This window comes from Macrobrachium nipponense, chromosome 38 (assembly GCF_015104395.2).
Source record: "Macrobrachium nipponense isolate FS-2020 chromosome 38, ASM1510439v2, whole genome shotgun sequence".
NCBI lineage: Eukaryota > Metazoa > Arthropoda > Malacostraca > Decapoda > Palaemonidae > Macrobrachium > Macrobrachium nipponense.
In genome coordinates, this window is record NC_061098.1 from 7,547,390 (window position 1) to 7,555,148 (window position 7,759).

At 34.7% G+C, this 7,759-nt stretch overlaps 1 protein-coding gene across 4 annotated transcripts in view; it reads right to left on the bottom strand.

The window, feature by feature from the left end:
* LOC135209593 (uncharacterized) overlaps positions 1 to 7,759 on the bottom strand; it is an 88,225-nt gene that overhangs the window by 6,028 nt on the left and 74,438 nt on the right. The window contains exon 1 of one of the 4 annotated variants that reach the window (XM_064242278.1): positions 7,161 to 7,335. The exons of 2 other annotated variants lie outside the window; for them this stretch is intronic. The gene's annotated coding sequence lies outside the window, so the exon portion shown is untranslated. Of the gene's footprint in view, positions 1 to 7,145; positions 7,336 to 7,759 lie in introns of those variants that run through there. One more of the 4 variants, XM_064242276.1, reaches the window with a different exon arrangement.

The following is a 7,759-nucleotide window of genomic DNA, read 5'->3' on the forward strand; positions in this document are numbered from 1 at the left end:
AAAAACGTAATTGTAAGCTAAATCTCTTACGGCGTAGTAATATTCATTTATTTATCTTCATTTTGAAACAAATTTGAAGTCTCTAGAACAATATTGTGATTTATGGTGAATTTCTGAAAAAAATATCTTTCTTCCCTCCGCGCGCCGTTTCGCGGCCGAAAATCTCCGAAATGCGTAGATCGCATTATCCTAATATTTGCTCCTTTTCATATTAGCCGTTTTATACAGTTTCATATATCAAAATGTGCGTAAATTCATGAAGAATACAACAAAAAATAATTAAAGGTTGTAGCTTTTCTCATTTCTGAAATATCTGCATATAAATTACGATAATTGGAAAAAATACTACGTACGGTCAACTTTGACGCAATTGAAATGGTCAAAAAAACGTAATTGTAAGCTAAATCTCTTACGGCGTAGTAATATTCATTTATTTATCTTCATTTTGAAACAAATTTGAAGTCTCTAGAACAATATTGTGATTTATGGTGAATTTCTGAAAAAAATATCTTTCTTCCCTCCGCGCGCCGCTTCGCGGCCGAAAATCTCCGAAATGCGTAGATCGCATTATCCTAATATTTGCTCCTTTTCATATTAGCCGTTTTATACAGTTTCATATATCACAATGTGCGCAAATTCATGAAGAATACAACAAAAAATAATTAAAGGTTGTAGCTGTTTCCATTTCCGAAATATGTGCATATAAAAAAAATATATATAAAAATTTCGACATTCGGTCAACTTTAACTCGTCCGAAATGGTCAAAATCTGCAATTTTAATCTAAAACTCTTGCAGTATCATAATATTCAATCATTTGTCTTAATTTTGAAACAAATTGGAAGTCTCTAGAACAATATTGTTATTTACGGTGAATTTTTGAAAAAAATATTTTTTTGCGTCCGCGCATTACGAATTCGTACATCATTTTGTGATAATATTTTTCCGGTGTTGCTTTTATTGTTTTACAATGTATTATATATCAAAATGATTGCAATTTAGTGTACAATACAACGCAAAATAAAGTAACTGGTTAGCTTTGACCGTTTTCTGCACAGCGTGATTTGAATACAATTATGTATGAATTTTTTTTTTTTTCGCTACCATATATCGCATTATTTACATATGATAATGATATTATTTTTCATTTTTGATGGTTGCATTCTAAACTTCAGGCAATGACAAAAAAAGGAGCCAAAAATGAACTCTTAATCTTCAAAAGTACGCGCGCTGTAATTTTTTGAAAAAATTATTTTTTCCACTTCCGCGCTCACTCCAAACCGGGGGCGGGCCCGGGCCCGGCATACGGGAGACGTTTTGATTTTTTAGGCTTCGGCGTAAGAGGTTAATCAAATATGTGTGGGTATAGTATATATAACAGGCAGTCCCCGGGATACGATGGTCTCGGCTTACGACGTTCCGAGGTTACGACGCTTTTCAATTATATTAATCAGAAATTATTTCCAGGGTTACGACGCATGTTCCAGGGTTACGACGCATGTTCCAGAGTTACGATGCCTACAAACGTGATCTGGCAGATGAAATAGGACACCAAAAAGGCAAAATACAGTGGTCCCCCCGTATTCGCGGGGGATGCATACCAGACCCGTCCGCGAATAGTTAGAATCCGTGAATGTTTGGAACCCCCCTCTAAAAATGCTCATAAACTCCTATCCTAAGCATGCAAACGCCAAAGATCCCTAAAAAGACCATCCTTCATCAAATATACATAAAATATCCTATATGGTTCATATTAATCTTTGAAATATTATAATACTGTTTAAAGTAAATCTACATTTTATGTTTATACATAAATACATACTATGTACGTACTGAATGACTTAGTTACGAATGTGAAAATAATTCAGTCAACCCATAAGTATTCAGTCATGCACATTTTCTTTCATACTGTTACTATTTGAGACATCCATTTTCTTTTTACAAGGGAAGTGAAATCACAAATACCAAATGTCTACTTAAAGTATTATCCTACATCAAATATACCATTGAATTGGTATTATTAATATCATTTTAAAGTAATCTTAAACATTTTACCATTAGAAATATATAAACAGCCAATAGCAGAGAGAGAGAGAGAGAGAGAGAGAGAGAGAGAGAGAGAGAGAGAGAGAGAGAGAGAGAGAGAGATTACATAAAACCATTAAATTTGTTGACCATTGTATGGCATTGTTACTATCCCAGCTCCGAGTGTCACTGGAGTTGAGGTAGGGAAATTGATACAGAAAAAGAGAAGGGAAGAATTTTCATTTGAAATTAGTTATCGTATTATTACTACTTCTATTATTATTATTATTATTTGAAAATAAAATAAACACGTGCATCTACCATAAAAAATTCTCTCATCTCAGTAAGAAAGAGGGGTTATCCTTACAAGTGAAATGGAAAGGTCATTTTCATCTCTTTAAAATACTACCATTATGAATTTTGTAATTATTACAAAAACAAAATTCATAATAATTATTATTATTATTAAATAACTGAAATTATCAATAAACATTTTACATACTAGTACCATAAAAATTCTTTCATCTCGGTAAAAGAGAGAGAGAGAGAGAGAGAGAGAGAGAGAGAGAGAGAGAGAGAGAGAGAGAGAGAGAGTGTTTATATCTCTCTCTGTTCTCTCAAAAAATACTTATAACGCTTCCAGCGAAAGAGAGGGAGGGAGTTACCACTATGACACATTATCTTGTGTGGCAAAAGAGAGAGAGAGAGAGAGAGAGAGAGAGAGAGAGAGTTAACCTTAATTAAAAGTGACATGGATAGATTACTATTGTATTTCTTTAAAATACTATCACATAATATGAATTTTGTAATTACAGTTATTATTATTATTATTTGAAAGTATTAAAAACAAATAGTAAAAGTACTATAAAAAATCTCGAGTCTCAGTAAATGAGAGAGAGAGAGAGAGAGAGAGAGAGAGAGAGAGAGAGAGAGAGAGAGAGGGGGTGGAAATTTCATGAGCACTTGATGGCAGCAACAAAACAGCTCCTTCCCCCTCCGGTCACTTAACTTGATACGTATATCTGAGTTTTAGTACCTGGAGTTGGAGAAAGAATCTGACTGGGATTTCCTTCATTCTTCCATAATTTTTTAAATTTATAAGCTAAAATCTTACTAATTCACTATGGTATTTTCTTTAATGAATTGATATTATTGCTGTATAAATTAATATTAATATTTGAAAATAGTAAATCATTTATTTATCATACAAAAAAACATACATCTTTGTAGTAGAGAGAGAGAGAGAGAGAGAATTATTATTTTTATTATGTGATATCATTTAAACTTATTAAACTTACTAATACAGTATTAATCAAAATTAATATTTGAAAATTAGTAAATCATTTTTGTATCATAAAAATGTATTTAGTCATGAAAATAAACATCAAAATACACTAATTAGTGATTATTTTTGTCGGAAAATTCCGCGAATGGGCGAGTCCGTCAGCGAATAATTTCTAGATAGGTTCCAAAGAAAATCTGCGAATGTGTGAGTCCGTGAATACAGAGAACGCGAATACGGGGGAACACTGTAATCAATATTTAAAGGTTTTTTGATGAAAAATGCAATAAGAATGCAGTTTACATAGTTTTGACTGCACCTAAAACATTAAAAGTAAGGTTTTCTTAGGATTTTTGACAATGTTCCGGCTTATGACGATTTTCGGCTTACGACGTGTCTCAAGAACGGAACCCCCGTCGTAAACCCGGGGACTGCCTGTACCTATTTTGCAGCCTGTAATATTCCCAGGTTTTCCCAATCTTTTGTTTGATAGGTGAAAAGACAGTCTCATCATGCATGAACAACACTAACTTTCAGGCACATCACAACCAACAACCTTCCAATTTGTGACACCACAGGGCTAAACACACCTCTCCAATCATTCCCATGAGTTTGCCTCTGCAGAGATTTTCTATTCCAGCATACGTAGGAGAATCATTCAGTTTCTCAATCTTTCATTAACCATCACTCCCTTTGGTCCCTTTTTACCTCAGTGCTTCAGAAAGCAATATATGAGAACTATGCAATTACTGTAGCAAGTGTACTTCACAATCATTCATCTTAGGATTATATACTGGATTTGTCACGGGCAAGTTTGTAAGTACAGTGGCTGACAGTTTCGTCATACTGAAAAACTTGAACAGATTATTAATAATATATAGTCTTAAATTGTACAGCCACCCCATCAGTGTCTCAGTCTGTTACTTGTGCTTAGTGTACATATACATACACCATATTTGTGTCTACATACATGAATGCATCACGTAAAGATAAACTAAAGTATGCACTTTCTGTGCATTTGCTCACCCAAAACAATATGAAATTAGACAATTGCATATTGGCAGAAACCTTGTTTATCCAGTTAACAGTACATATGTTCATTGATACCACAGTTATATAAATATCAACTTGTAATACAATAATCACATGCACAATGCAAGGGGGAGAGAGAGAGAGATAGTAAGCAGACAGACATTAATGTGCTTACTTACATAAATGCAGTTTACACATAATCAACAAATGAACTGAACTTTAACTATGTAAATTTAACTACACTAACAAGACTGGTTATTGAATCTGGTTCTTTTTCACTTTCATTCAGTCATAACCATTTCCATATGTCATGAAAACAATGAAGCATACCAAAAAAAAGTAAATGAGGTTATAAAAATAAATAACCATGTTTATAGAGCAATAATAATTGTCGTTCTGAGAAGAGACAAAAAATATCATATGTATAGCCTAAGAATGGTTGTCATCTTAAAAAGGGATTTGCCAGTAGGCTGCCAAGTATTGTAACTTGTGACTTAATCACGAATGTAGTATGGTAGCTGATGTCCACTTCGCTATACCAGCCTGTGGGAAAGAAACCTAGCACTTTTCTCAGTTGGCCTAGCCTATTGGTATTTCAGAGCTGGCAATGGCAACAACTAGGAGGAAACACCGCAGTGGATCCATCGTCTTCGGGTGGATCAACCTTATTCACTTGATATTTAATTGGTGAAACAAGAATACAATTACATCTTTAAGCATACCTTTAAAAAGATTGAAGTTTCATCAACATAACGTGATATATGAAAGCACCATACGAACTAAAATAGGCATGTGAGGTCTTCGTAAAATATGTTTTCAAGGCAATTTTTAAATCTAATATGGCATCCACCGACTGAGGTGCCATTCATTACCGTAAAAGATCCAACATCTTTCCCAGCCTTCCCAGCACTCATTTGAACAATATTAGGATATATATGAAATGTTTATTGATCTTACTCAAGACTGCAGTTGTAAGTAATCAGCACAATAAAACAACATTTTGTTGTCTATATTAGTGAAAGTATGAAACTTCTTATTCCCGGGGTCATGGTTTGAACTGAAATTCATTTTTACCTTGTAATTGGTGGTTTTATCCTTACTGCCATCACAACTGAAACTCCACAGTGCTTATTTGATTGCAATTACGTATACACATTTTGGTCTTAATTCACTCCAAATTGCACTTGAACTACGTTGCTGTTCCTGGTTCCCAAGTACTCCCGCCGCAAACACAGTTGCGGTCAGCACACAACTACACTGTTTATGAGGTCAAAGCTTTATTCCCTTAATTGTTTACCTTATTCATTATTTAATTTAACTTTACGTTGTTACTTCAAAATGTTTATTTTAATTCGTATCTATTGTCTCTTTTTTGCTACCAAATTAACCCCGAAAAATTACAGATATTTCTAAAGTAGATACAAGCAGACGATAGCAAAATGTCATCGTTGCCAATTTAGTGGAGCTTCACACATACGCCAATGCATTTACAAACTGTTTCCATGAATTCTAGTTGTCATAGTAGTGCAATAATGATAAAATTGCTCTAATATGTACATATACTACAAATAGATTGCTAATTTCTTATTTCCCCGGTTTTGTGTAAGTCTTATACCCAGTTTAGAGGGTAAACAATATCAATTGGCAATACTGATAAACAATAGAAGAGTGCAAACAATGCCATAGGTACTGTTCACAGCAAAACTGTTATTTGAGTCAAGAAACTATTTACTTTTTCAACAACGAATATTTTCAAATTAATAATCATGAATATGTAAAAAATTTATGCAATTCATGACCTTATACTGCCATTTAACTATATACTTAAATAATCATCTAGTGCACGCTTCTTCTTCTTTCTACCAAAAAAGCGTCAGTTTCCTTGGATCCCTCACGGCCGTTGTCATTGTTGACGATTGTTGTGAAGAAAGTGGCCCAGCGTCTATGGGCACAAGTGGTGTGCGGATTTAACACATGGAATGATAAGTTTATTGACATAAGTGACTTCGCAAACATTGAGATGGCGTCAATCTTCTAAATTGTTGGCGTTATAAATAAAAATTTTGAAAGCATCATGGAGGTATGTTTGCACTGCGCATGGCTAGACTTTCATTAACCTCAGTTTAATCTTAAAATATGACCTTAATTTCTAACTTTGGAGAAAATACTTCGAAAGGATAGTAGAGGTCTCAAGCTGTTGCTCTCACCACCGATGACTCATGAATGGTGCCCATCTCCGGTGTCAGGATGTGTTAAAGTACTTTTTCGGAGGGTGGATCCACACGCGGTGAAAACTGGATCAGCTAGTCCAGTCGGTTGTTTCCCCTATCTAGTAGTACTATTTGACCATTTTCAATCAATTTGTATTCCAAGACTTGCCAATTTTACCACTCACTAACAATACTGTCAATCAAATGGGCCCTTGGGTAATTTCACCTCCTTCAGCTGCCGGACCTCAGTAGTAGCTAAGTCAGGTTAGGAAGGTACTAATTTTTGGTTAGGTGAGGGTATGGCGCTCTATTAAAGCATAAGTTACTTGGAGGAGTACAAAACAACCCCCAGCCAGGTCAGAGCACAGTGTCTTTGTCAGTTTAGGACGGTTAGGTCAAGATAGGTGCAGCTAGGGATTGCATCAGCCTTTACCTAACGTAACTTTGGAGGGCTCTGTGCCCTGACTGGGCTAGGTGGCTTCGTCCCCCCTGGAGCCCCCAAGTAATTCGTGACTCCTTATACTGCATTCTACATGAAATTATCATCATGTTTCAACCACTGATATTCTTTATAGTGATGAAAAATACTATGTCCTACCTTCAGTACCATTACCTTTGACGGTACACTAGCGAATTAACGTAGCTTCATTTACAGTACTTTTGCTAACTCATTCTGGTTTTTCAATAGTTCTTCAAACTCAATATACCGTACAGCTGCGTAATACATTAACTGGGTAAATAAATATATAGTGACACTCAGCACTGTAACTTATAGACAGCAGTCTGAACAACAATGGAAGTAGTAGTAGTATTACCGAAGTGTTTCTCTGGAACGGCTCCCTCTATCTTTCTTGATTGTGATTCTTCAAAGTTAATTATTATTTTCACTGAGGCATCACTTAGCTTTTAATAAATTCCATTATATTAGAAATTCCCTCTCTAGACAGATCTCTGAAAATTAAAATAGCCGAGAATTCATCTTTATCATTCTGTATCTGTGTAATGTTGCTGCGTGAAACGAAATCTCCTAATAGGGCAAGAAAACAGAAATGATCTGAGCTTTTGTTGTATGGTGGGCGGGTACAAAATATTCCTATTTTTATTATAAATTCACATTTTAAACTTTCGTTGTCTACCCCTTTTTTATTTCTCCCTCTCATATAACTTAATATGTTTAGTGGGATCCCTCAACAATATCGTCTTTTCCTTCTC